This window comes from Amblyomma americanum, chromosome 4 (assembly GCF_052857255.1).
Source record: "Amblyomma americanum isolate KBUSLIRL-KWMA chromosome 4, ASM5285725v1, whole genome shotgun sequence".
NCBI classification, from domain to species: domain Eukaryota; kingdom Metazoa; phylum Arthropoda; class Arachnida; order Ixodida; family Ixodidae; genus Amblyomma; species Amblyomma americanum.
In genome coordinates, this window is record NC_135500.1 from 180570080 (window position 1) to 180597856 (window position 27777).

The 27777-nt window shown below is 49.2% G+C and overlaps 1 protein-coding gene across 1 annotated transcript in view; it reads left to right on the plus strand.

The window, feature by feature from the left end:
* The first annotated feature begins 21442 nt into the window (after positions 1-21442).
* LOC144128780 (uncharacterized) overlaps positions 21443-27777 on the plus strand; it is a 184413-nt gene continuing 178078 nt past the window's right edge. The window contains exon 1 of the mRNA XM_077662475.1: positions 21443-21897. The gene's annotated coding sequence lies outside the window, so the exon portion shown is untranslated. The remainder of the gene's footprint in view (positions 21898-27777) is intronic.

A 27777-nucleotide genomic window follows, 5' to 3' on the forward strand; every position in this document is an offset into this window, starting at 1 on the left:
TTATCTCTACTGACGTCTTTACTACTTACGACATATTAGTGCTACTATTATTTACTTAATACCTGTCATACAGCCACTGTTGCAGCTACCGCTTATGCAACACAGTACTAGCAGTTTACATGGCACTCTTTCATGCGGTAATACGTTGTATTTTTATCTCTACTGCTTCCTTTGCTACTTACAACATATCAGTGCCACTATTATTTACTACCTGTCATGCAACCACTGCTGCAGCTACCGCTTATGCAGAAGTAAAGGCAAAAAAATTAACCAATGGGGCTAAATTAAACCTGAAATTGATTTTCCAATGGCTTAAAGCAAAGTGATGCATTTCTTATTTTATGCTGTATCCAAATAGTTACTACGAATCAATTAATTTCTATATCACTTAACATATGGTGATGTTAAGCTTGACCTAACCCATTCCTAAGCCGATGTCACACAACTGTAACCGTTTACTGCGCCACCTACTCAACAGCGTAAGCACAGCAGCAAATGATAACGTCCGAAAAACGTCCCGCAAAATCCTCGCCGGGCACTTCGTGGTCTTTCGGACGCTGAAATTCAGAGTAGCGTCCTCATTTGGATTAGTGACTCACAAGTCATCTAGACCAACTGACAAAATAAGCAGTACCAGTTTGTCCCCGGATTAGAAAGGGCAAGTACGATAAACATATTTCTGGACATTCAATTAATACCTACCAAACAATTCATGACAAAAGCATTTTTGAGCGGGAGACAGTTTATGAAGGCAATTTTTTTCATATAATGTAATATTTCAGTATAACAATCAATATATCCGCTGACCACCCGACGGCAGTCTTCATTTATTTTTTTGCTCAGCGTTTCTGCTGCCGTCAAAAGCGTTCCCCATTGGTTTTCTATGACAGCCTTAACTGCTCGATGCGATCGACGGAAACACGTTAAAAGAAGGATATCGTTACACATCAGAAGAATGGACCATTACCTCCATTATTTTCTTAACAGTATCTTACAATTTTTCAATATTCAAAATTTTTCTCCGAGAATGCCGTACATGAAGTTGTGAGGTGTGAAAAGAAACCAGGCATTGTTTTTTACTTAAGTATAACTTTATTGCGATTGCTCTTTATATAAAGGAAGCGTGCGAATCACTACAGGAGCAAAGGACGACCCAAAGTGGGGGCGTGAAATTGTGCCCGCCATGCCAGCAGCCACAAATGGAGCGCTAGAAGACGTGGGATGTTCGCGGCATTCGCTTCTGCTACCTTCAGTTTGAATTTTGCGCGCTTTGCACAACGCATTTGTTCTAATTGGTCCCGAACACGCGCTCACCGTGAGTGATTTCAAACACTGCTGCTTCAGTTTCATGCGTGCGTCATCAACCAAGACACGTATAACCTTGGATCACTTGGGACATCCTGCATATCTACGTGCTCCCTATATATCTCTACGGGTGCGAATACAACACCCTGAATTTATTCTGCGTCTTTGTTGCCAGCCTCTCTCTTTGAGTAGCGGTGTACAAAAGAAGTAAACTGCCAGTACGTTTCATTGGTCGAGAAACTGGAATTGCATACTCGTGACGCCGAGGTCATTATCTATAGTGCAGAAAATGGCGCAACATTTCCCAGTAGCCGCGAGGTGGAATGTTTGTGAAAACTTTATTCACGTATAAAAAAATTAAGAAATAAAATACAGCGTGCGTCCCTTCGGCCGCCGTTACACACACTCTGCTGACCACATATGTACCGTGCACAAGCTTCACTCCAGCGTACAGCAGATCTTCGCGCTGCATCGCGGGATCCACTGGGTGCTAGTGCCTGCGGGGCCAGTGCCCGCGTGGTCACTGGAGCGGTGAGGCGTTACAATCCATCACCATCGAACCTTCTTCGTTCGTGAGAACCAGCGGACGATGGCTGCTGCAGGGAAAGCACTCGTGTCTTTTTGCCTGCATATTGGGGCCGCCTTATTGCCCCGACACCACCATGGAAGGACTCTTGTGTTGCTCTTTCGGAGCACCCAGGGACGTGGTGAATTGTGTGGCAGGCGCCCAACCGGGGCAACTTTTTGAGACACGAACTCCGCGAGACAGCGTTTTCCTTTCTTTTTCCCTTTGAAATGCGTGAAAATTTTTATTTTTGTTAAGTCCATGTAATGCTACTAAAAAAAGAAGAAAGGAAACTGCGTCCAGAGCGTGATGCAGGTCTTGCTGCAGCTGGATGGTGCTGGTGGAGGTGGTGTTGGCGGTGGTTGTGGTGATGTTGATGCTATTGTTGTTGTTGGTAGTGGTGGTGTTTTTGCACAAGTGTAGCGAATGGTGCTTGTTGTTTAACGTTCATACTTGAAACAGAGCGAAGGACAGTACACACGCAAGGAGACACCATGCTAGATTTTATGTCTTATACACTTGTTATGAATTTTTGTTGTTGTTTGTTTACACTTGTTTTGTTGCTTTTTGTGGCTTCCCCTTCGATATCCTCTTAGTGGCCGGGCTGGGCACGTGCCGTTCCCTCTGTCATGCCGCGTTGTGCACCTTTTAGAATTCATTTGTTGCTCTTACCTCGTCAAACCTGCATATGTTCCTGAGCTTCTTGGAATAAAAATCTGCAAGTTCATAGTCGGCACCCATGGTGTCGCCTACCATTTGTACCGTCCTTCGCGCTGTTTCAAGTATGGTGTTATTGCTGTTGCTGTTGGTGATGGAGTGGCGGTGTTATGTGCAGGTGGCATTAGCCTTACATTTGGTCTGTCCGACTCAATCGACAGTTGCTGCGCCCATGCCACTGAATAGAATGAAGTTTTAGCTAAGCTATCTCTTTTGCGAGCTTCTTAATTTCTTTAGACTCACGCATTTTTGTTAACTTCAAGTTTGTTAACTTCTAGGCGGAAATTCAAATTGAAATTCACCTTCAAGACCGGTCGGTAGCGGATATCAGCGTCATGTGACTGGGCGTTAGTGGAGCGTCAAGGTTGCGATACGCCAGCTGACACCCGTCTAATAAATTACCGTTTGATAATTCATGAAGAGCGCAGTAAGGTTTCTTTTTCTGTCATGAGATATCACAAAATAGCCCAACTTGCTGCTTTGCTACCTCCGATAGGCTAGGTAATTCGTCGACTTGCATTAGAACTTCCTTAAACAGGCTCTGTCTGAGCAAAATTGTTTTCTTCCCATTTGTCCGGCGAGGCTTTCTTCGTGAAGTTTCGAAGATTTTCTGCTGGCTTTCTTCCCCGTCAGCACTTTGATGACACCCGAATCAATTTGCAAGCAGCCAACCAGTAAGTCATCACTTTATTCTTTTCCTATATAGAGGAAAGCATGGTCAAGTTTTCACCTGTGATTTATCATCCTCGCGATGCGCCACGCACCGTCCATGGGCAGCCATCGTGAGGGCGTCCTCGTTAATCATGAGCGCCATTAATTTGGCGTCAGTTTTACTCAGGCACTTGACTGATAATTCAATTAATCGCAATCGCTGCAAACACCTCTCAAGATGTACACGTTGCTTCACCTTTTTTTTTTCAACCTTAATCCCAACGCGAATTATCCTCACATCGACGTCTGATTCAAGATCGTTTCCTTAAACACAAGGTTATAATTCGCATGCTTGAGAGTCATAAAATGCCACCGTTAACGTTGCGAGGTGAAGCATAGCCTAACGACAGCGAAGCGTCTCTGCGGGAAGTAGGGAAGAAAAGCGTCTTGCTCTGTCGATGAGTGGACTCGCTGGCTTCATGGCTGCATGCAGCCTCGCTTGCTGGCCTATCCGGAACGTGTACGAAAGCTTGGTATCACGGGTGCTTTAGTAGTCCTGAACGATTGACATCATTTGCACCGAGTTACTGCGGCAAGCTTTCCTTCATTCGTACCATGTGACTTGTTCTTTAACACTGCATGCAGCATGTCGTCGATAACAACCTTACGCTAATTCCGCGAATAAGTGAAAGCCCTATGTGGAAGTTTGGCGCATAAGTTCATCTGTCGTCCAAGTATCGGGGCCGTATAGCCCCCTTGACTCCATCGCTGACAGGTTTCAAGTTTTCGGTCGTAACTAAAGAGACCAGGAACGAAAAACAGAACAAGCACTTAACGCCCTCAGTGGTTTAGCTTCTGTTCTAGTTGACTGCCTATCCGTGAGAGACACCGGGTGGCACTCTTTCTCAGTTCATCATACCTCAGGGAGCCGAAGTGCTGAACGAGGCGTGGAGCGGTATAGGTCCCTGCCGGTACCGACATACGAATCCATCACTTACGAAGCTCACAGCAGCCTTGGAATCGCTGCGTTGCCTGGGCCGCGTTCTATACTCAAAGCATCACTATAGGTCTCTATGAACGGTATTTTAAATTTTTTTCGGCTTCTCCTTATCTTCCTCAGCTTTTCCTCTCTAAATCGCAGATCCAACCAGCCAGGAAGTGTTTGCAATGTGTTTGAGCGTGTTCGCTTTAACAACGTGCCTTGCTTCCCAAATACGTTCGTCAAAAGGCGGGCCTAGCGTGTGCCGAGTTCCGCAGGGTGCCTAAATTCGCGTTAATCCGGTACTTCTCCATCGGTCGCGTACGTGACCGAAGCGGCGCTTGTCGCGAAGCAAACTGCGGTGGCTTCAGCGTCGAGGAACTCTGGCCCCCGTGTATACACACCACCCCGGTCCGCAGGGTGCACTCTTGGCTGAAGCCGCCTCCTAGCGGAGGCGATGGAGGGGTGTTTCGGCTTCCGCTCTTCGAGTGCGTGCATTTTCCCCGCGTCAGGTGCGCCTCTTGGTAGCGGTGCGTGGCTCTCGTTTCGCACGCTGATCGATGAACGGCTAGCGCAGCGCACTTCGCCAGGGAAGGAGGGGGGGGAGGGGGGGGGGGGGGGGTAGCCCGGCGGGCGCGTGAAGTCGGCGCGGCGCGCGCCGAGTGTCGATGCCTCTTGGCGTAATAAGCTCAGCCGGAGGGGTCCGCCTAATGAGGGGCCCCGGCCCCTCACGCGCGCGGCCGCCGGTAACGCCCTCTCGAGGCCAGCTAATCTGTAAGCGTCAAGCCCGACTCAATCGGATCGGCGTACGTCGGGCCCTCTCGGGGCCCCTATAGCTTCGTGGCGCGAACAACCACCCCGCCCTCGAGAACGCCTTAAGGGGTTCGCTTCATTTAAGCTGTCCCAAAGTGTGCTTGATTAGGGCGCTCCTCCGGTCTCTTTTTCTTCCTTCACGAATGTCACGACTGATCATGCTTGTTCGAGAATTACCATGTACCACTTTGCTTGCTTGTAGCAACTCTCGTGTTGAAACACTGTCTCGTAGTATAGGCGGCGATCTTATATACCCATCGCGGTGAAACCACAGCTTGATACCATGGTACAGCTAAATCGAAATAAACTGCCTTGCAGTTGAAGCTCGTGCAGTACGTTTCGTTTTTTGTAACTACACTCAGCAGGCATATGACAGCTGGTCCGCATGTCGCGCCGGCAACTTTCAGCTTTGACGATGCTTCATTGGCTTGCACGACACACACACACACACACGCACGCGCACACACACACGCACGCGCACACGCACACGCACACGCACACACGCGCACACGCACAATAATGCGTTCAACGATCCCGGTTAAAGAACATTTTGGGAAGCAAAATACAAACTATATTCGGACTTGTTTGTTTGTTTTTTAGCAAAGTGGAGCTTTGGGCTAGTTCTTGAATTTTGACAGAGAGGCGTAGTGCGAAAAAAAAAAAACGGGACGAAGGAAGGCAGAAAGACGGGACGACCGCTCCTCCTGTCCTCCTTCCTTCGTCTTGTGTTTAAGAGTTAAGCTTATCTGTCCAGAAGGTCCCGTTTCCTACAGGGAAAATAAATGTTCAGGGACGCATCTGAGTAATAAAAAAAATCTAATAGTAAAGAACGGGAAAGAACAGGATTGACGCCCTCTGTATCTCGGGCATGTCGCTTTTCTAAACGGGGGGGTATGCTCGTATACATTTTCGGAATCGATCCGAATGCAAAAATATACCCATCGGGCAACGCTTTTGACATGAAACGTTAGTACTCCGTTATTGGAGTTTGCCATGCGCTGGTGCATGGGTATAGGGCCTCTGCGAGCACGCAGCCGAAGTCCCGTAAACCAGTGCACGCCTACGCTGGTACCGCCTGCTGGAAAAGTGTACAATCCACCGCGTCATTCAGACGAACGGCGCGATCGACTGCAATCTTTTGCAACAAAGGGTACGTCGCTGCTAAAATCGTCTATCATATAGCCAGGGCTCGTACGTGCCATATGTGCAGGTTCTGCAGAGCGGCCTACTAGAAATAGTGATTTTTGATGTTGCCGACGCCATAAGGCTCTCAGACTCGAGAGTGGCGCTGATATGTGAGAGCATGCCCGCATAAAGTTGCATACCATTGCTTCCAACCACTTTTTCTTTCCTTCCTTCCTTCCTTCCTTCCTTCCTTCCTTCCTTCCTTCCTTCCTTCCTTCCTTCCTTCCTTCTTTCTTTCTTTCTTTCTCTCTTTCTTTCTTTCTTTCTTTTTTTCTTTCCTTCTTTCTTTCTCTCTTCCTTTCTTTCTTTTCTGGAAGCCAAAGCTTGCTTGCTTCTTTAGTGGAGGGATGCTTTCACTGGGTGGCCTTTAAAGCCACAAAGAAGAACTTCCATAGCACTGAGTCTACGCACGTAAACCAAGAAGCACAAACGCATCCGAAGGGATAGGCGGTGAGTTGAGGCCCTTTATTTTGAGCAGGAATCTCGTGTTCTATTACGCGGAGGTTAAGAAGAGGCGAGGGGGTTGCTTAAGGGAAACGTTTCCTTATTTGATAACCTTTCTGCATTTAATTCTTCGTTAGTTTACAGATGCTCAGGGCATTTCATTTTTGAAGTTTATATTGATGTGCTGCATTTTTTTCTGTTACTTATCAATTTGTCCCAGTAAATTCGATTTGATTGGTGTTTTTCATGATTCGTATTTATCACGAAATTCAACTTCCGTCGCTCATGCAGTTCCAGGCTGTTCAATTATTTATTAGTGCTGTTTGCTGTCTGTTGAAAAGCTGTCCTTAAATCCACCTGCGTGTTTTGCGCGCTTTCACCTTCGTATATCGCGTTTGACAGGTCTGAATAAGTGCCCTTCGAAGTACGCACGTGACAATTTGACATTGAAGTCGCCCTTGCAAGCTTCTTTTCATTAGTAGGAGCGGTATGACTGCAAGGTTGTCTCGAGTCCACGCTCAAATGCATGTGTTTGAGGGCTCGGGCTTGAATTTCGAGCGCACAGTTGTCGGAATATGCCACAGCGCTTGATTCCTGTCTTTGAGATTGTTTTTTTTTTGTGTGTGTGGAGCACGAGTTCATGGGAGCCATCAACATCATTGATGCGCAATGACTGACTGTTCAGTTATTAAGGTGTGGAAACAGCGTCTGTACTGATGATTCAAAACACATTATTTAATTTTTATGAATTACGAAACGCCATGCTTTATAAATCCCTTCATCGAATCAAAAACAAAAAGGCAGGGTGCGGGTGGAGAGCTATGTTGCACACCTTTTAAACGACCATAGCTCAAGCCATAGAGTTTCTAAATATTACCTAGAGGGAAAGCTGGCGCCACCGTCTATGCGAGTCTCTGAAAGAACCATGAAATAGCACTTCATCCACTTTGGCAATGCCGGGAAGACATCAAGGCGTACTTGGCTTGGCTCTAAAACGTGACTACGACTGCAGAAATGTAAATTTTCGAAAATTATATGTTGCAAGGAGCCGTCGTTTTGCAATCAGTATGACCTGTAATAAAATATGGCAATAAATGAGCGGACAAGCACCGAATTTGCCCATGGTGAGAGAGGGCTTTCTCTTCATGCCTCCAAACATAGCTAACCGCGGAAAATAATTTTTTGCGTTTAACAGAAACGCTTTCTAGAAAAGCAAATATTCTTGCAAAAAAATTGTTAGTTCTTAAAATACTACAATTTAGAAGTTTTTTTTCGCATTGTGTAAAATAGAAACGTTTCGTTGGTGCAGTCTGCTATTGCGGGACGCGCCCTATGTCCGTGCATAGGATATGTTCGGGCCGCGAGAAACATACCCGATCCCCCTCTTTCTATGAGAAGCTAGTTTTCGCGCACTAAGTGCCGGCTCTTGGCATGTCCTGGCGCTGCGTTTATAAATTTTGCCAAGAAAAACATGAATTAGGAAGCGCGAATCTCTCCTACCACAAGTGACAGCCATGTTCATGCTAACAAGTGCAACATGCGGGTATTTGCGTGAAATAATTCATGAAGTGGAAGTCGTTCCTGCATACAATGTACGGCCACCGCCAGTCTTCGAAATGAGCCAACCGCAATAATCGGCGAGTAGGGTTAACATAAGTAGCGTTTGTCGAAGTACTTTGCGCTTGTAAAGTGTCTCCGAGACTCCTACGAGAAATGTGCAGAGTGGTCACAGCAGTGTGACATTCCGTGTGTGCTACGAGGATCCACGTTCGACGGCGCGGCGTAGACGGAGACCCGTGACAGCGGCATCATCAATTACCCAGCCATGCTCTTTGAGTGACGACCAGAACAACCGGACCCGCCGCCGCCCCGGGGAAACAGGCTTTATCCTCCCCAATTTCCGGGCACATTCCAGGACAAGGGTGCTGTCAGCGGGCCAGAGCGCGCCGTACCACAGCCGACGCTATGCGCTACCGCGAAGACAACATTCTTTCCCCCCCCCCCCCCCCCCTTTGTCGTGGGCTATCGCCGGGAAGGCACCCACAGCTTCCCAGAAGGGCCGTGACGGACACCTGTCATGGCGGACAGGCAGTACTCGCCAAGAATGTGGAAAGACAGGCGCTAGTGAATTAGCTCCGAAGAGAGAGCCTGTGTATACTCTCACTTGAGAGAGAGAGAGTGGTGGCGTTTTTGTTGTTTATTTAGTTTGTATTGTTAACAGACTCTGGGTTCGAGGCTAAGCCCAACCCAAGGGGTGGTCCCCATCTCGCATGTTATTTTGGATTGGAGAATTGATGCTTTGGGCGGGCCACTGGAAATGACCGCCCTTAGTCCTTTGTTAATCAAGTGCTTAAAAGCGCATGTAAACGGATGCAGTCCAGTCTGAGCTGGGGCTCCATGCTTAGCATGTAATGTGATGCTACTTAGGCACTAACCTGCCCGGTCGATGAGTAAAGTAGTGCAAAGTTTGTTCTGTTGTAAAATTATGCTCTGCTGTCATCATCTACAAGCTCGCCTCCTGTTCATCTTCCAAGCCGAACGACACTAGAGGAAGGGTTTGGGAACCATCCTCGAAGAAACGGACGACTATTGAAATTCTACTGCATACACGCTCAGGACGACATCGTTAGCGAAGAGGGCCTTCAGCGCCGAAGCCCGACGGCGTGCAGCTTCTGCCAGCAACCGCTCGAGCCCAACTCCGGAGCCACTCCATCGCCCCCATGAAGTCGTCGGCACGTAAGCTCGGACGCCCCAGCCTCTGATGTATAACCTTAATCATGTGTAATTATTGAATATACCTGTTTGTTTAAACTGAGCCATACGGTGTCTCTTTGCCTCTCCGTCCCGTGTGGACCTGCGCATTATGGGGGTCATCACAGCAGCAGACTGCTGAGTTCTCAGTTCACAAAAAAAAAACTTGTTCCCTTCTTTCACATTTCAATGCACAGGTAGCACAGGTTCATGCTGAGCAAACTGAGCTTGCTGCGTAAATGGCTCCCAGTGAGGGGGCAAACGGACTTTAGGCCTATCAGGCACCAGCTCACCTTCGAGTCAAGCGCCTTCGGATCCTTCGGATCTCCAATGAACTTCTTGCGTAGCTGTATTACACAATCACAAAGCGTATAAAGCATGAACAAAACCTACAGTAATGAAAGCGAAACTTAACAACAAAAAAAAATCCAGTCCGTAGCACAATCAACAGTCACTAGATGTCAATCCGGTTTGCTGTCTTCCCAGCATGCATCTGGCGTCCACGGTAGATGAAGTGAAAAGCCGCCAGCTTTCCCTCTAGTGTACAGTAAGAAACTCTATGGCTCAAACTTTTTCTTGGTACTAGGCTTAAAGTATTCATTGATAATGCGGATTGATATATCTACCTACGTGTATCAAATGGCTGTCACGGCAGTACTCTGGAAGTCAGTGCACCTCATTGATGTGGCCAGTTTAAATACACATTATGCCACAAACTAAGTTCACGGAGCAATGGCGTAGCCAGAAATATTTTTCAGGGGTTATACGCCGCAGGTAAAAAAAAAAATAGAGAGACCCCGCGCCTGCACAATGTCTTAGTAATTTTTGTGCTTTAATAAAATCGAAGGATTATTTCTTTTGTTCACTGTAGTGTATACGCATAAATACGAGTGCACACGAGACTCCGAGGGCTTGATTGGTTAAATCCTTTTTTTTTTCTCACAACAAAACGCCCGTACGAAAATTCGCGGCTGTTTACAGACCGATATAGATCAGGGAAACATCGCTCTCGATCAAACTAGTAGGTGAGGCTGTCTTACCTGAAGGTTCCGCTTACCTTGTTGGAGACACTTGTGCCACCTCTGTTGGAGGGGTAAAGGAGGGAGTGAAAGAAGAAAGGAATGGAAGAAAGAGAGGCCGTAGTGGAGGGCTGCGGAATAATCAGTCTTTCCGAGTTTTCACTCGACTCGCGCGGCGGCTCAGTGGTTAAGGCGCTTTTCTACTGAGACGGAATACCTGGGTTCGAACCCGACCACGGCGGCTGCGTTTCAATGGAGTCGAAACTCAAAAGGCGTCCATGTGCTGTGCGATGGCAATGCACGTTAAAGAACCTCAAAAAATTATCAGCGGTTCAACTGCTGTTGAGCCTGGTTATAGAGCGAAAGCTGTGGTGTATCTGGTGTTACTGGTCCGGAGTTCCCAGCTTCGAACCCGACCGCGGCGACTGCGTTTCGATGGAGGCGAAACGCTAAGGCGCCCGTGTGCTGTACGATGTCAGTGCACGTTAAAGATTACCAGGTGGTCGAAATCATTCCGGAGCCCTCCACTACGGCATCTCTCTCTCCCTTTCTTCTTTCACTGCCTGCCCCGCCGCGGTGGCTCAGTGGTTAGGGCGCTCGACTACTGATCCGGAGTTCCCGGGTTCGAACCCGACCGCGGCGGCTGCGTTTTTATGGAGGAAAAACGCTAAGGCGCCCGTGTGCTGTGCGATGTCAGTGCACGTTAAAGATCCCCAGGTGGTCGAAATTATTCCGGAGCCCTCCACTACGGACCTATTTGCTCCTCTCTTCTTTCACTCCCTCCTTTATCCCTTCCCTTACGGCGCGGTTCAGGTGTCCAACGATATGAGACAGATACTGCGCCATTTCCTTTCCACCAAAAACCAATTATTATTATTATTATTCACTGCCTCCATTATCCCTTCCTTTACGGCGCAGTTCAGGTGTCCGCCGATATGTGAGACAGCCACTGCGCCATTTCCTTCCCCAAAAATTGGCAGTGGCTTAGCTCGGCTCTGCCAGGATATACGTAGCGAAAGCTAAGGCGTAGCATGGTTAGTCTTGGTTAATCTTGATTGCAAGTCTAGGTTAGTCTGGTTGTCTAGCTATGTTGTCGCATTAAAGACGACACAACTGTAGTTGCGGCGCACGCAAGCTCTCCTTTTCAATCCTCCTACTTGTTATCAGGCATGCGACGCGGCTGCCGAAGCGAGCGGACGCGAGCGCAACGACCAGGTACGCGGTGTGACGTCATACCAAACGGCGGCGGCGGCGAGCCGCGCGCTGTGACGTCATGCCAGATGGCACGGCGAGCGCGCAAAGCACAGTAACCGTCTCACATATCTCGGTGGACACCCGAGCCGTGCCTTAAAGGAATAAAGGAGAGAGGGACAGAAGAAAGGGAAAACTGAAAATTGAAAGTTGCATTTTGAGGAAAGGCGCAGTGTTGCGCAGCGGCGGAACACCTGTGGCTGGGTGCTACTGGTGGCGCGTGCGCAGTTGTGACTAGGGAGCGAGAGAGAGAAATGCGCCGTGTGTCGTCACTGCTCCTCGGGCATGCGCAGCATGACTCTCCAGGAATCACGCGAAACTGCTCAGCCTGCGGCCAGTAAAGCTTTCGCTTTAAAACCGATTTTCTGTCGACCTGCCTCGGTGGCCGAGTGGCTTGGGCGCTCGGCTAATGATCCGGAGTTCCCGGTTTCGAGCCTGACCTCGGCGGCCGCGTTTCGATGGAGGCGAAACTCTAAGGTGCCCATGTGCTGTGCGATGTCAGTGCACGTTAAAGATCCCCAGGTGGTCGAAATTATTCCGGAGCCCTCCACTACGGCACCTCTTTCTTCCTTTCTTCTTTCACTCCCTCCTTTATCCCTTCCCTTACGAGATGCGAGACAGATACTGCGCCATTTCCTTTCCACAAAAACCAATTTTTCGAGTGCACTAGTATACACGTGCGTCGCCTTGTCGCCTCTGTGCTGCTAGCCTATCGTTGGAACAACGCTTGTCACGCCGGCCTCTTAACGTCGAAACTAATTCGGAGGCCTTCACTACAGCACCTTTCTTCCTTTCTTATTTCACGGCCTTGAGCCAGGTGGACGCATCCACTTCCCGTATACACGTGACGCAACCAATTTCGGGAAAGCGCGACGCGCTACTGCTTGATCCTCAAAGCTGTCGAGTGCCGGTGGGCTCCTTAGGAGCCCAGACACAAGGCCCGCGACCGCCGCTGCACTATATAGTGTCGATGGACCGCCTACTTTCGGAGTAAAGTGTTATCCCAGCCTTTACTTGTCGAGTAGCTAACTCCGTTATGCTATACGTCCAACTATCAGAGCAAGATGTGGTCTCCTGCTTGCTTCACAACCTGAGAACGTGGGCTGTGCCGTAACGTAGCGTCGGAAGCTTAATAGGACACTTGGGACAGCTCCCTACGAATAGCATTCTCAGTAAAAAAAATGATAATAATAATAATTGGTTTTTGGGGAAAGGAAATGGCGCAGTATCTGTCTCATATATTTTTGGGCACCTGAACCGCGCCGTAAGGGAAGGGATAAAGGAGGGAGTGAAAGAAGAAAGGAAAAATAGGTACCGTAGTGGAGGGCTCCGGAATAATTTCGACCACCTGGGGATCTTTAACGTGCACTGACATCGCCCAGCACACGGGCGCCTTAGCGTTTTTCCTCCATAAAAACGCAGCCGCCGCGGTCGGGTTCGAACCCAGGAACTCCGGATCAGTAGTCGAGCGCCCTAACCACTGAGCCACCGCGCCTACCTTCCAGCCTGCAAAAAGTGACGAGAGGAGTGGGAAAGGCGCGAAGTCGCTGAAATTCAAATTTTAACTACAGATAACTCAGCTTCTACAAAGCGCATTTAAAAAAATTCTTGCTGGACACTATTCGTGAAGCGGCGTGCTTCAGTATCCCAAGAAGGCCGCAACTTTATTAGAGCCCCCTTCACAGCCCCTTTAAAGCTTCTAGAAGAGGCCGACCCGATTGATTCTCTTTATTTTGTCTTTGTCGTTCCCCTTTTTAATCCACAGCCCCAGCGTGGAGGCTCAAGGTGGGAACAATGTTGACAGGCTAGAACCACCCGCGATGTACACGAGTGAGAGGAAATTTCCGGTGTGCCACGACAGTGGCGGCGCGGTGGCGAAACGCGTGCTCGTACCGGAGCCCTATACACGCCTCGTAGGAAACAAGCCGACGCAGCGCACGCCAAAGGCGAACGTATATATACCCGCAGCGGCCGTGTCAAAACGTCCTCTTTCGCGGTCCTTTTCATAGCGGCGCCGCGAGATGAAGACGAACGCCCACGCTGCGCCCAGCTCCGTCAGTTTTTTTTTTTTCTAAATTTAATTTCCGTTCATCTTCATTCTTCGAAGAAAAACGCGGCGGCGAGGTTTTTCTTGAAGGGGCGTGCTCTGATGCGCGAGATGCGCCCCGTGTACGGAAGGGCCACATTTTTCACGTCCGATAGCATCTTGCAGCGCGCGCTCCCCGGTGGCTGGGTGGGAGAAACGAGATCTTACAAACTCCGCCGCCCGCGCACGGTTCGTCGACGTCAAGCGTGACGCCCCGGCTTCGCCTCGCGAAAGGCCCCTTGGCCGCCGTTGAGCGCGCGGAAAACTTGTAAATGGACCGGCGCGCCGTAACACGCCGATAAGAGGGAGCGAGCGACGACGCGGGGCCCGCGCGAGCGCGTTTAGCTTCAGCGTCTGAGCGCCAGCAGCGCTAGTGGCTGTACGCTTGCTGCAGCCGCACCAGCGCCACCTTCCCGCGTTCTCGCGCGCCAGTGGTGGCGGGAGATGCTGCGTATACGAGCCATCTGCGGAGAAGATAAAGAATCGCGCTCTAGCGCTCACGGCCCGAGTTCGCGTAGCACGGATTCACCGCACATGCAACGTGCGTTCTGTGCGGAGCGCACCGACTCGTATATACGCCGCCGAAGCGGCACAAAAGCCGACTCCTTGAGGAATATCGCGCTTTTTTTTTTTCGCTCGCTACCTTTATCTCCCCTCGCTGGACATCGCGATTCAAATGCAGGCCCTACTATTGCTGCTGCTGACTCTCGAGGCCCGTTTACGACAGCGGCCCGAGGACGGCTGCGCGCGCTCGTGAGACACTGCCGCCGCCGCCGTACAGTCGCGGTGGGCGCGAAGCGAGCGGCGTGCGCTCGCACAATAGCGCGAAAACGGCGAGCTCCCTTTTGTTGCGCGGCATCGCGGCTCCTCCTCCTCACCTGCGCATTCTCATTTCGCCGCCTGCGCCCGAGTTGCTTGGTCCAAATCGTGCGGTGGTTAGCTCGCAGGCCTGTGCGTCGGCTGCCGCGTGTGGTGTAAGCACACGCCGCGTGTCGTTGTTCATCGGGGCGAAATACCGAGGAAGATCCCGCAGCTAATGGGAGAGGTTGGGAAATGCGAAGGACGCATTACAGGCTGCTAGTTGAGCAAGTTGGATGCTTGTAACGACGTTTACGTCAGTAGTGCATGAAACACAAAGGTGAAGAAACAAGAGGTAACTGCAAGCGCTGAAAATCAGGTCCTCCTTGACGCTTGCCTCAGGTTTAGAGTAGGTCATATCGCAGAGCGCTGGCGACCGTGGACGCGATATCCTGCTTATTGGCTTTTTGGGGAAAGGAAATGCGCAGTACCTATCTCATATATCGGCGGACACCTGAACCGCACCGTAAGGGAAATAATAAAGAAGGGAGTCAAAGAAGAAAGGAAGAAAGAGGTGCCGTTGTGGAGGGCTCCGGAATAATTTCGACCACATGGGGATCTTTAACGTGCACTGACATCGCCGCTGACGAAGCAAGATATCGCACAGCCCGTGTGCTGTGCGATATCCTGCTTCGTCAGCGGCGATTCCTAAACTCGCGGACAGATTTTTGTGGCTAAGCAGTAGAAGCTACGAGGGCGAGGTGCAAGGCTTTCACAGCGCGCTCTTATTACGCTCTCACGTGGGAGCGAGATAGGCGTTTCAGTTGGCGGCGCGCGCCCGTAGCTTCGGCAGCATAGCCACAAAGAGCTGTCCGCGGTTCCTAGTACATACGCCTCCCGAGCTCGTGCAATTGCCACTGCCGTGGAAACTTCATGACGGAGCAAAGCTGAGCACGTCGGGTTGCTTACTTTACACGGGTGCGTGCTTACTGCTGCGGATACCGCTACATTTTGGTGTGTGCGCATGCAGTTACCCCGAGGTTCGTCAAGAAACCTAAATTTGGGTTAGGCAAGGGTTACTCCTAAGCGCAAGAAGACAGGGAGTTTTGCAGGGTGTCAGCAGTCCTCATGCCGCATCCATCGTTCAAAACTGCACTCACTCAAAGGGCAGTGAACATTAGAACGGTGACATATTCTCGCTCAGTGCATTAATATTCAAATTTGGTCATATTAATAGCATGGCATGATCGGATCTTAGACACTGGTAATGGAAAGCGAAAGCGAGAAAAGCAGTCGCAATTCGAAATTGCTACCAATGAGAAAATATAGACCTAGAAAATTTTTGTTGTTGTTGTTGTTGTTGTTGTTGTTGTTGTTGTTGTTGTTGTTGTTGTTGTTGTTGTTGTTGTTGTTGTTGTTGTTGTTGTTGTTGTTGTTGTTGTTGTTGTTGTTGTTGTTGTTGTTGTTGTTGTTGTTGTTGTTGTTGTTGTTGTTGTTGTTGGGAAGAAAGAAAAGCAAAGTGCATAGGCCTGCCCACTGGCTCAAGCCGAGCCACAATCGCTGCCACGTGCAGATAGTAGGAGAGTTGAAAGATGGGATAGAAAGACACGATAGTAAAGGCGCGCTAAATACAAGGCCGATCCCGGAGGCAGTGCAATACCGGGTCAACCGGTGGCGGGAGTGAAGCATCCTTCAAACTCTCCGCCACATTTCCAAAATTAAGTCCAATTGGGACCCGAATCAGATATTCTACGGGGTCTCGCTTTGAAACGTTTCCAACCAGTCCTTAGCAATGACGCACTAGGGGCGTTTCTTTCCTGCACTCTATTAATGCTGTTTTACAAGAAATATGGCTGTTATTTCAATGAAGGCTTATCCCCCGTAGGAACTTTACTAAAACTTTCGCTCTTGCTTTTCGCGTGTGCCGGTCTATTTTTGATGAAAATTCAGGGGGGCACTTTGCTGACCTAAAGTGCCGTAAGGCAAAAAGCCTTTAGCGCGGTGTTGCTACTTGTGTCGCTGATGTGTGGCGAATATGTTGATTAAAGACTACACAATTGTTCGCTTCACGACACTTTCGCTGACGTTCGTTAGCATGAGCACGCTTGGTTGCTGGAGGCACAGGAGAGCGTTTAGGCGGCATCCTTCCAGATCGGCGTTCAGAAGGCGTCTGGCAAGAATGCCTGGGGAGCGCTCCTCTCGAACGATGGTGGCGCCACTCAGTGACGTCGCACGCATGCGCAGTATAAACTCCTTAATGAGCTTTTCTAAAAAAAGCTGATCTAGGGACTTCAGCCCAGTAGGCTGCAGCGCAGGTGCATTGTCTGATGGCGCCTTGCGCATGCGTAATGCATTGTCGTATACTGAGTTCCCAGTTACGACATACTACACCAACCACTAGTATTACCAATTAACTAATTATTAATTACTAATCAATTAGCAAATAACTAATTACTATTTAACTGTGAGTACACGTGTCTGCTTACGTGAAGGAATGCGAAAGTATGTGTTTTGAGGAAAGGAAAGGTTTTTGAGGAAAGCACGCAGTAGCTCTCAGATCTCGAAATCTCGCTGGACACCTCAACCCCGTTTGATTGGCAGATATAGTGTGACGCTTTTCTGCAAACATCCCCGCTAGCGAGTCATGAGCCTACAAAAGCCTTTCGCCTTAATATACCTTCAGGTTTACACTCATTGGGATTTATTCATAGTTGCTCGTTGCAGTGCGTGTCAACATGAAGCCGTTCTTGCGCACCTAATTTGCTCAGTTTCTGGTTTTATTTGCGCTGTATCATTGCCTAACTGGTGCTTCTTACGTACCTCTGCAGGATCAAATGTTCACTAATTCCCCGTGATAAATGATTAAACTAGCAATTGTGTTAAAGCAGACAATGATGCTACTTTTAATACTTGGTCTGCATTGCCGCAAAATGTCTCAACAATTTATTATTTTAGACGCTTCGCTCATGTAACGTGGGACGTACAGTTTATTGTGCATTAAAGGGTCTATATTACAATGCGAAGTCTCTCTGCAGGCAGAGGGCAATACAAACGGCAGAGCCCTTTCGTCTAGCGACATCGAGTGCAGCGCTGACGCGCTTTAGCATGCAAGGCTGATGCTTGTGTGGCCTCCGCACGAACTTATGAAGTTTGCGGTGCTTACTCAAGCCCCACGAGAAGGCAAGCGTGGAAGGGGGCGGCAGAAAGTTAGGTGGGTGGGTGAGATTGGGAAGTTTGCGTGGATAAGCAGGACGCAGCTGACACAGGACCAGACTGACTGGAGAAGTAAATGAGATGTATCTGTCCTGCAATGGGTGTAGGCAGGCTGATAATGGTGACGACTCGAGCTCAATTAGCAAACATACTTAATGAATTATTGAACGTGGAGCTCTTCTGCAAAATGACTCCGCCGTCCTGAAAACTAGATTAAGATGAAGCTCGGACTTCCCTAAACTGAACACCTATCTTAGCCGTACAGGTTTATCAATGAGTTCATGCATGTGGTTTAGCATACGGCCACATATGCTTGTAGTTTATTTTCTGTCCTTGTCACAAGCCGCGGGGCTCAGTGGTTAGGTTGCTCGGCTACTGACCCGCAGTACCCGGGTTCGAACCCGACTGCGGCGGCCGCATTTCGATGGAGGCGAAACTCAAAGGCGCCCGTGTGCTGTGCGATGTCAGTGCATGTTAAAGATCCCCATGAGGTCGAAGTTATTCCGGAGCCCTCCACTACGGCTACTCTTCCTTCCTTTCTTCTTTCCCTCCCTCCTTTAACCCTTCCCTTAACGGCGAAGATCTCCAGGGGGTCGAAATTATTCCAGAGCCCACCACTACGGCACCTCTTTCTTCCTTTCTTCTTTCAGTCCCTCTTTTATCCCTTCCCTAACGGCGCGACCCTGGTGTACGCCGAGATGTGACAGATACTGCGCCAATTTCTTTCCCCAAAAACCAACCAATTTCTGGCCTTGTCAAATGCAGGTAGGGGGCGAAAGTTTGGTATTTGTCATTATTCCTTTGCATCAGTGCGCTGTTGTGGAGCCATCATAATATAATAACAATAATTGGCTTTTGGGGAAAGGAAATGGCGCAGTATCTGTCTCATATATCGTTGGACACCTGAACCGCGCCGTAAGGTAAGGGATAAAGGAGAGAGTGAAAGAAGAAACGAAGAGAGAGGTGTCATAGTGGAGGGCTCCGGAATAATTTCGACCACCTGGGATCTTTAACGTGCACTGACATCGCACAGCACACGGGTGCCTTAGCGTTTTGCCTCCATAAAAACGCAGTCGCCGCGGTCGGATTCGAACGCGGGAACACCGGATCAGTAGCCGAGCGCTCTAACCACTGAGCCACCACGGCGGGTAACCATCATGCCCGAATCATCATGCTCTAACCGCAGGTTTCTTTGCCGCTACGATACGTCAGTTACCGACATGTCCTTAAACCGCCTTGGCCGCACCCACCTGCTTGATAATAAAATCTGAATTGCCTTTTTGTGCTCGTGGTTGTGGTGCTGGCGATTAGGTTAAGTAAGCGGATGATGTCAGCCTTACAGTGACGATGTCGGCAATTGCTCCGCCTGTGTCGCATAATCTAAGCAGAAAAATAAAAATAAACCCCCATCACTGCCCCAGGAGGCAAGCGTCCTATACACATCCTCTGCATCACCGTCTGCCTGTAAGTACAGTTACACCTGCATCCTCCCAGTACGAGGTCTTGTGTACAGCGTGACGTTTGTTGTGCGCATCGATAGATGGCGCTGTCGTCGCCAGACTGCTTTACTAACGAAGTCTCCATTTTAACTCGACAGCGTTAAAGAGCTCGTGTCGCAGAAAAGCTGGTGTCGTCGGCGTCAGTTGTGAGCGAAAAATTCCTCCTTTTCCTCCTCCTCTAAATGTACGCCACTGCCCCAACAGATAGCGCGCGACGGCAGCGCAAGGAAAGGAAGGGACGCCTGCCACAAACTTAAGTGGACAACCCGGACCGTGCCGCAAGAGAAGGCAATAATAATAATAATAATTGGCTTTGGGGGAAAAGAAGTGGCGCAGTATCTGTCTCATATATCGTTGGACACCTTAACCGCGCCGTAAGGGAAGGGATAAAAGAGGAAGTGAAAGAAGAAAGGTGCCGTAGTGGAAGGCTCCAGAATAATTTCGACCACCTGTGGATCTTTAACGTGCACTGACATCGCACAGCACACGGGCGCCTTAGCGTTTTGCCTCCATAAAAACTCAGCCGCCGCGGTCGGGTTCGAACCCGGGAACTCCGCATCAGTAGCCGAGCGCCTAACCACTGAGCCACCGCGGCGGTATGGAAGGTAAACAAAATGAACATTGGTTTTAAGTAAAGGAAGTGTGGCCTGTCTGACATATCTCTGTGGACACCCGAACCGTGCCGTAAGGAAAGGAAAATGAAATGAAAATTGATTTTAAAGAAAGGAGGTGGCGCGTCTGACATATCTCTCGTTCGGGCGTAATGGGGCCGTGCGGGCACGCAGGAATCACGCGGTGAGCGGCGAACAACGCAGCGCACATCCAAAGCGCGTTCACCACGAAGGTTGCGGCTTGCTGCCCGTTCGTTCGGTGCGGAAGCTATGCTGGCGTTCGTGGCGTGGCATCGGTGCACGTTAAAGATCCCCAGGTGGTCGAAATTATTCCGGAGCCCTCCACTACGGCACCTCTCCTTCCTTTCTTCTTTCACTCGCTCCTTTATCCCTTCCCTTACGGCGCGGTTCAGGTGTCCAACGATATATGAGACAGATACTGCGCCATTTCCTTTCCCCCAAAACCAATTATTATTATTATTATTATTATTATTATTATTATTATTATTATTATTATTATTATTATTATTATTATTATTATTATTATTATTATTATTATTATTATTCGTGGCATCGGTTTGTCGAGAACGATGTGCCGACGAACTACGACTGAGTCCCTGCGCGTTTCAACAAGGCGCATGGCAGCGCTTCTAGTAGACGTTGTTTGACGCTCCGCGCGTCCGTACGTCACCGTACGTAGCAGAGCGATTTGTCTAACGGGCAAGGCGTCGCGCCGAACGGGCGATGGCGTTCCGTACACTCCCTGGCAGTGCTGCAACACGCTGTCGCGTTCCACTCTTAAAGGCGAAGCTTAAGCGTCCTCCATTTTTTTTCCGCCAACTGACATTTATGTGGCCTGCTCTACGATAACAAAGCCGCAGCAGCGGTTTTCAAGTGTTTCAGCAATTTAAGGCACTCTGCTATGCGCTCCAGCTGTGCAGCATGCGCGCATGGTACGCCGAGATGACGCATCTCGCTGAAGCTGGATATCCAAGGCATATTGCCGACGCACAGGGGATCATTGCTCTGCAGACTTGAGCTTCTAGGATGTGGAACATGCACGCGTTTTTTTTTCTTGCATCATCCTCACCTGCACACGTCTTTCATACACGACAGGCAAAATTAAACATATCGCCCTGTCTACCCGCAGGTCCACCCGAAGGCACAGCAGGGAAGCCGAACTCGGCTCCAAGCAATAGGGCTGCTGCACTCGGGACGGCTGGAGAGACGTTATGAGCCACCAAGAGGGGGGAAATAGGAAGGGGAGAAAAATAAAGCAGGCGTGACAGGCAAAGGAAAGGACAACGAATAAGGGTGAGCCTGAAGCGCAGGAGGTGAGGAAAAGAGATTTGGCGAGCCCACGGCAAAAGGAGGAGAACGGAGCGGCGGCAGAGATCCGGACGCAGGACACAGAAGTGCCGCGGCGGCGGGGATGCGTGCGCCGGGAGAGGAGGAGGCGTGCGCCACGCGCCGCTCCGGGCGCGCGCGCGCAGCCGGCGCAATCCTCCTCTCCTCGTTGCGCGCGGGTAGTGCGCATGCGCGACGCCGCGACGCTCCTCAATGGAAGCCGGCCTCAGAGCGCCTCGGTCCGCGCAACGCTGTGGATGTGCCCCGCGGCCGGTGCGCGTCCCCTAGCTGCCGTGACTCGATCACCGCCGTCGGTGCTGTGCGGCGCGTGATCACCACCCGGCCGCTCCCGCTCTCTCTCTCGTCGTGTGTCGCGCACGCCGCGCCGACAGACCGTGTGCTCCCGTGACCCGCTCGAACAACGGAGAAGAGGGTCCCATTCAGTGAGGAGGGGACGACGGTGTGCTTCCGTCCGGTGTCGGAATCTCGTCGCCCGTGCGTACGTTCTCACGCGTCTGCCGTCGCCTTCCTGTCGGCATCCGTTCGGCGACGGCCCCCAACATCGTACCTCGGATTATCTTCCCTGCGTTTCCGGAGGTACTACTACTACTGCTACTACACACCGGCGCTGCTGGCTTCTTCTCTTGACTTCCGCATCTTCCGGTGAGTGCCGGCTTTTCAGCTTGTCTTTCTGTCTCTCTTATTTTGAGAGGCCGCTAAACTTTTTATCGCTACGCAAGATCGGGTACTTCGAAAACAAAAGAAAGACCGTGGAGTGCCGAGCGCTTTCCTACGCAGTGTTGTAGAGTTTCACGGCCCCGTCCAGTTTAAACTGTAGATATACGGAATTAACACCAGTAAGAACGCATAGTTTAGACCTTCAAAACAGCGCGGCTAGTCAATTTATGAGCCCAGGTAGTGGTGTTGACACCATGACCCCATCCTCGCACCCGAACTTAACGAATAAATTTTACGATCACCACCATACCGATCCTTTTTTGCCTGTAGGCTACTCCGGCATTACTGTGCCTCGCAAGACAGAAAAAAGTTGCAAGCATGCATTTGGAGAGCATTTCACCTTTCTCACTAATCTGCTTTCCAGCGTTTCTGGTAAAAACGGTGTTACCATTCATGCTGCGTGGCCGGGGTATAGGAGGCAGATATTTGTAACGTCACTGGATTGATTGTTTCCAGTAATTTCTTCTGAGTATGCACTACAGAAAATCAGTTTTCAGACCTTTATTGTGGGATGTATGAAACTAGGTTTTGAGGAAGCACAACCCTTTCAAATTAGGTGCTCTAATCTTTTCAGATGTTGTATTTTTCTTGCAGAACAACTTCCTATCAGCGAATTAAATAGAGGTCTGCAACCCTTCTCTCCGATTCTTAGGGACCGGAACCATGAAAAGGCGTGTTGCCGCGTTTCAGCACAGGCAGCTTCTGAAGTTACCGATCAAATGTGCAAAATGACAGGTTGTATACTTATGCTGCTCTAATAGCAGTAGCATGCAGCCACGCGCAGTGAAAAATTAATCACCAAGGAGCACCTTAAATTTCGTATCCGAGAAAGCAAGCTCTTGAAAGAGCGTGTTCCACAAGCCGCGTGTTTCGCCTGCAGATGTGTTCAGTGCTTCTCTCAAAAGCTGAGCAGAATGCTTTCTTGCCAGTGGCAAGTTTATTTTACGCACGTGTCACGAATGCGAGCGAGTCTTAATTAAACTCGAAAGCCCGCGTCCCCCAGCCGCTTGGGGTGTTCGGTTGGGCAAACCTACTCGCAAAACGACGTCGGATTTCGCGAAGCTCTTCCCCGGAGGCGTTATGCAAGAGCGAGCTCTCTAATTGGCCAGGAGAGCGGTGCAGCTGCGACGGAGCTCCGCCGCGCTGTGCTTGGGCTTTAATCTCGTTGCTTTTGTCATGCTATGGAGCCCGCGAAGGCGGCTTGCCCTGCCACTGTGCGCAGCGCGAGAGCGTCGACCGAACACACCGGGTCCTGCCCCGTGGGACCGAGACGGTGCCTCGGTCGAACTGGACTCCGTTGGGCCATTTCTGAGCGCGCTCACTTGTCTCCTGGAAGCACCAGGCCAGCTGATACCAGGACGGCTAGCACTGCCAGGGGCGGGACTGGCTGCTGCTGTAGGGTGGGCCCTAGTTGGGAGTGCTTGTGGGCACCGGTGACATCTGTAACTGCAGCGCAGCTGGCGTCTGCTTTCACTGAAGGATAAACGATCTCTCGAGGCCCTCTTATTGGGAGATTCCTGTGTTTCTTTTAATCGCTTGTCTTTCCCCTGGTTCATTTATGTACTGATGCAGCGTCTCGGAAAATAATTCGCTGCCACCAGCCCTCTTTTTTTTTTAGAGAGTGAGAGAGAAGTGGAGATAGCGTCCGAGTGCGTGTCGTCAAGATGAAGACGAAATTAAAATTTGCAACCTATACTCCGTCTCACAAGATGTTTGCAGCACTACGAAAGGTACAGCTCTCTCGTCCAATCAGGATGGCGCGCACTACATTAGTGTGTTCCTACGCGCCTGTGGCTCGATCCACCTGATGTCCAGGTGGCTTCTTTCTACCTCTATTTATAGTAGCACTGAGCCACAGGTGTTCCACCGCGCAGCGCCGCGCCTTTCCTCAAAATCCAACTTTCAATTTTCAGTTTTCTCTCGCGTCTTTCCCTCCTTTATCTCTTCCTTTACGATGCGGTGGGGAGACACAACAGACTCGTCCGACGCCATGTTGGAAAGTGGCGACGCATCACTACCTCGCAGCAGGCCTCCGCAGAGCAGTGTCCGTACGGGCTTTGTCTGGTAATTTCACCAGTGATTGAAACACTCCCTACCATTTAAATATACCTGTCCAAATCATGTTTTAGTTGCAATGCTTATTGTTTTGATTAATAGTCATACACTCCTCAAATATTCGAGGGACTATTTTCGGCGTTTCTGCAGCCCTGATTGGACGAGAGAGCTCTACCTTCCGTAGTGCTGCAAACATCTTGTGAGACGAAGTATAGTCAAGACTCATTTTCATTAGTAGGGTGTTTAGTGAGCTCCTTACGTAAATCCAAGTCAACCGAGGTAACGTCTAGGTCCCTCTGTTTTCCCGGTGCTTTGGGTTTTCCCCGGCGCCTGCATCATCGAGCCTTAGGGAAGCGTACAGTCTTCGCCAAAAGTAACCGGGCAACGGTGGTTTCTTTCTTAGCCGCGTAGCACGTTCTGACACCTTTCGGTCTTTGGGGGTGCCGTAAAGGCTCTGTTATACGGTTTAGGAGCAAAAACCTGCTGCTCGCGGTTACTTCTGGCAAAAGGGGGTGTTCGTGTGTGTTTCGCAAACGCATCGTCTTTTTAAACATGAACAATGCTTAACTGTTTATCGCTTGGTAGTAATTAATTACGTAACGATTTTTACTACTCTCGCACGTAATTTATCTTTGCAGCGTATATGCCTCTTCCTCCCCCTTCCCCCCCCCCCCCAAAAAAAAAAAACTCGGGCCATCCTTCGCGCACTGTTGTGCGAAAATTTCGTCTAAATGCCACCAAAACCATCGCTTCGCTTCGACACGCAGCAGCCACCTTTTGTTGCATCATCAGCCTGGTCTTCTTTGCAGTAGTATTATTGTTGCTGGGGGTTTGAGTTCCGGTAGAGTGCTTGTTTACTTACAACCGCGCTACATTTACAACTATGCAGAGTTTACACATGCATCAAGCATGCATCGACATTTTGTGGCGATGATTTTGCTTCCTTCAGTAGACTCGCTCAGCCCTTGTTGGCAAGGAAAACAAGAAAGAAAGAAAACTGAGCTTCTGCGGAGCAAACTTCACCACGGATGTTGGTCTTTGCTTTTGTTCGAGCAACGGAATGTAGGAAACTCGGATCCACGGTTCCCCGTTTGCTTTTTCCTCGAGAACTGTGGAGGCAAGATCTCTACCTCGTACCTATGCCTAGAACCGACGTTCGAAATTTATGAAGGGGTTCAGAGTAGGTATGCGAGTGCATGAAGAAAACCTGAAATAAACTTTGGAGCCTTCTTAAGGTCTTTTAAATTCGAGCATCTTTCTCCCTTTTAAACTTCTTACCATGAGCTACCGTTACACTTGTGGCGCGTCATTTAATGTGTGTTTCCCCAAATGTGCTCCTCTCTGCTTTCGTCCTTGTGGCTTGCAAGAGATTTTTCAGGAATGTTCATACGAGCACGCCGATTGCACCTGTGCCTTTGAAAGGAAGTAATCTCGCATTAGCCGAGCGGTGCGTTGCGTCTCATTTGAATGTCTCGGCCCGTGTAGCCGCAGTTCCTGGTTCCCAACGATCTGCAACTAGCGTGCGGTCGCGGTACAGCGCTCACTGAATCAATGACAAACTTCGAGTGGATTTTGGTAACGTGAGCATCTATTTATTCTGTCGGCTCTAGAGCTGATGCAGTTGCAGTAAAAGGAAATATCGCACTGCGAGCATAGCAGAAAGAAAGCTGTTTGCTAAAAACGACGCCCAAACAAAAATTTATCAAAACCTTCCACGGAAAGAACTCGCGCATGGCTTGTTAACCAAAGTTTACTGTTCATGTTTTCAAAAAAGCTGGTTGTGGTTAGTGGCCGGTTAGGAGAAAAGCAAAGAAATGAAATCTGCATAAAAGCAGCTAGAGCGCCCTAACCACCGATACGACTTTGTAGCTTCATGTAAAAATTCGAAGTTTTGAAGTTCCCGGTCGGTTTAGTTCCTGGTTTAATATAAAAGAAACCATCATGCGAAGCTTATAGTATAGTATGGAAAACATTGTGGCTGTTTTATGAATTTTTTAAGATCTTTCGTCGCTGCATTTCAAAGCATAAATGCGTGTTTCAGAAAAGCCCTTGTTTAGATTATCCCTTAACACGCAAGTAGGGAATACGGTCTCATTAAACTTGCGTTGCTTTTTAATCACGAAAGCAATTCCTTCTACAAGCACACCTCCAAGTGCAAAATTACTGGTAAATTATGTTCATTACTTGGAAACGAGCTGTTCATGCTGACAGAAATGACTTTAGTGACTTTTTACCACATAGAATTGCCGCGCTAAATCACCGAATTCATTAGTCCAAAAAATTATTCACCGAAAAATCCGAAACTTGCATTCTGAAAGTAAAGGCCAATAAAGTCCGCCGAATTTTCGAAATAGACAAACCGAAAAGTCCAAGCCCTAATTGTAACGCACTGGGAAACAGTGGGGAATTTTTTTTTTCATTGAGAACTTTATTGAACCAAAAAGGTTTCGTTGTCACCGCCGTGGATGCGGTGTTGGGCGGTGGGGCCTGCAGGCGCTGTGTCTTTTGGATGATGTCTGTTAGGGTAACAACAACAACGCCGCTTTTGATGCCGAAGAACGTGGGAGCATAGTTTTCGACACGAGCCGGCTGTGCAGAAACTCACTACCAAAAAACAGAGCATTGCCGACAAGTCACTGAAGGTGTTACGTCACATCTATTGTCATCGTTTTCAGACGAGCGAAGACGTCAGGCTTTGTGCGCGTGCATGTTCAATCAGGCCGGCTTCTAGCTAAATATCTTTCCTTGCTGCTGAACAACGCAGGAAGATTGCTTCTGCCATCGTACTCTTGTCATCAAAACGTGTCTGCACTTAGCCAATCCCCTAATCCTCTTAGTCTGAGCTCGAAAAAAAAAGCTTTGATTAGTTCCAACTTTGTTTCTTGTTATTCAGTGACTCACTGCTTCTCTCATCTCGCGCACTTTAAGTGAGTTGCTTCTTTTTGTGTGTGTCCTGATGATGTGCGCGAAGTCTTATCGGATTTTTCAAGAGAAAAGATATAGCCTCCATGACTCTTACTGACAAATTAATGAAGCCTACTCACTGCCGGATTTGTTACGCATGCTAGACTGTCTTTTAAGATGACATTACTCACGCTTCACCTGTCAGAAGTTGCTCCGCTACTTTTTTTCACATAAATTTGTCTTTCATGGGACGCCATCTTTTTTTAAAGCCAAATATCTGGCTCGATGTGTTGGCAGGGCTGAGCTCGCTGTGTGAGCTCACTGCTCAATCCAATAAACTGATGATACTAATAGTTTTAATGTAAGCCAGTGATGTAAGCCCAGCATACAGAAAGAAAAAACGTTTAGTCAAAAAAAACGTAGAGATTTACTGCATAAGGAAGATCTAGTTACGCAAGAACCTGAACTGCGACCGAATCGAATGCACAGTTTTCGTACAAATGATACATCACAGCGCTGTCTTGGTTGCTCATGTACAGTAACGAAAAACAAAATATTTTTTTTTTTTTAGCTAGGCGCACACTCTTGGTTTCTGTAGTAACTGTACTGCGAGGAAACGCGCGCGCAGGTCGGGAACGGTGCTCGAATGTTGTGCCTGATTTTAAACTCGCCACGTTAAGCTCGTCGCGCTGCCGTTCATATTTCAAAGCATAATGCGCTCGAAAATGTGACCGCTGAAATGGGATTGAGCTTTCGCTTTCCTTCTTTCTTGATTGATTTCTAAGCGTGGAAGATTTTATGCGGGCTCTCACAAATACAAGCCGCTGAGAATGTTCGCCGGATTCT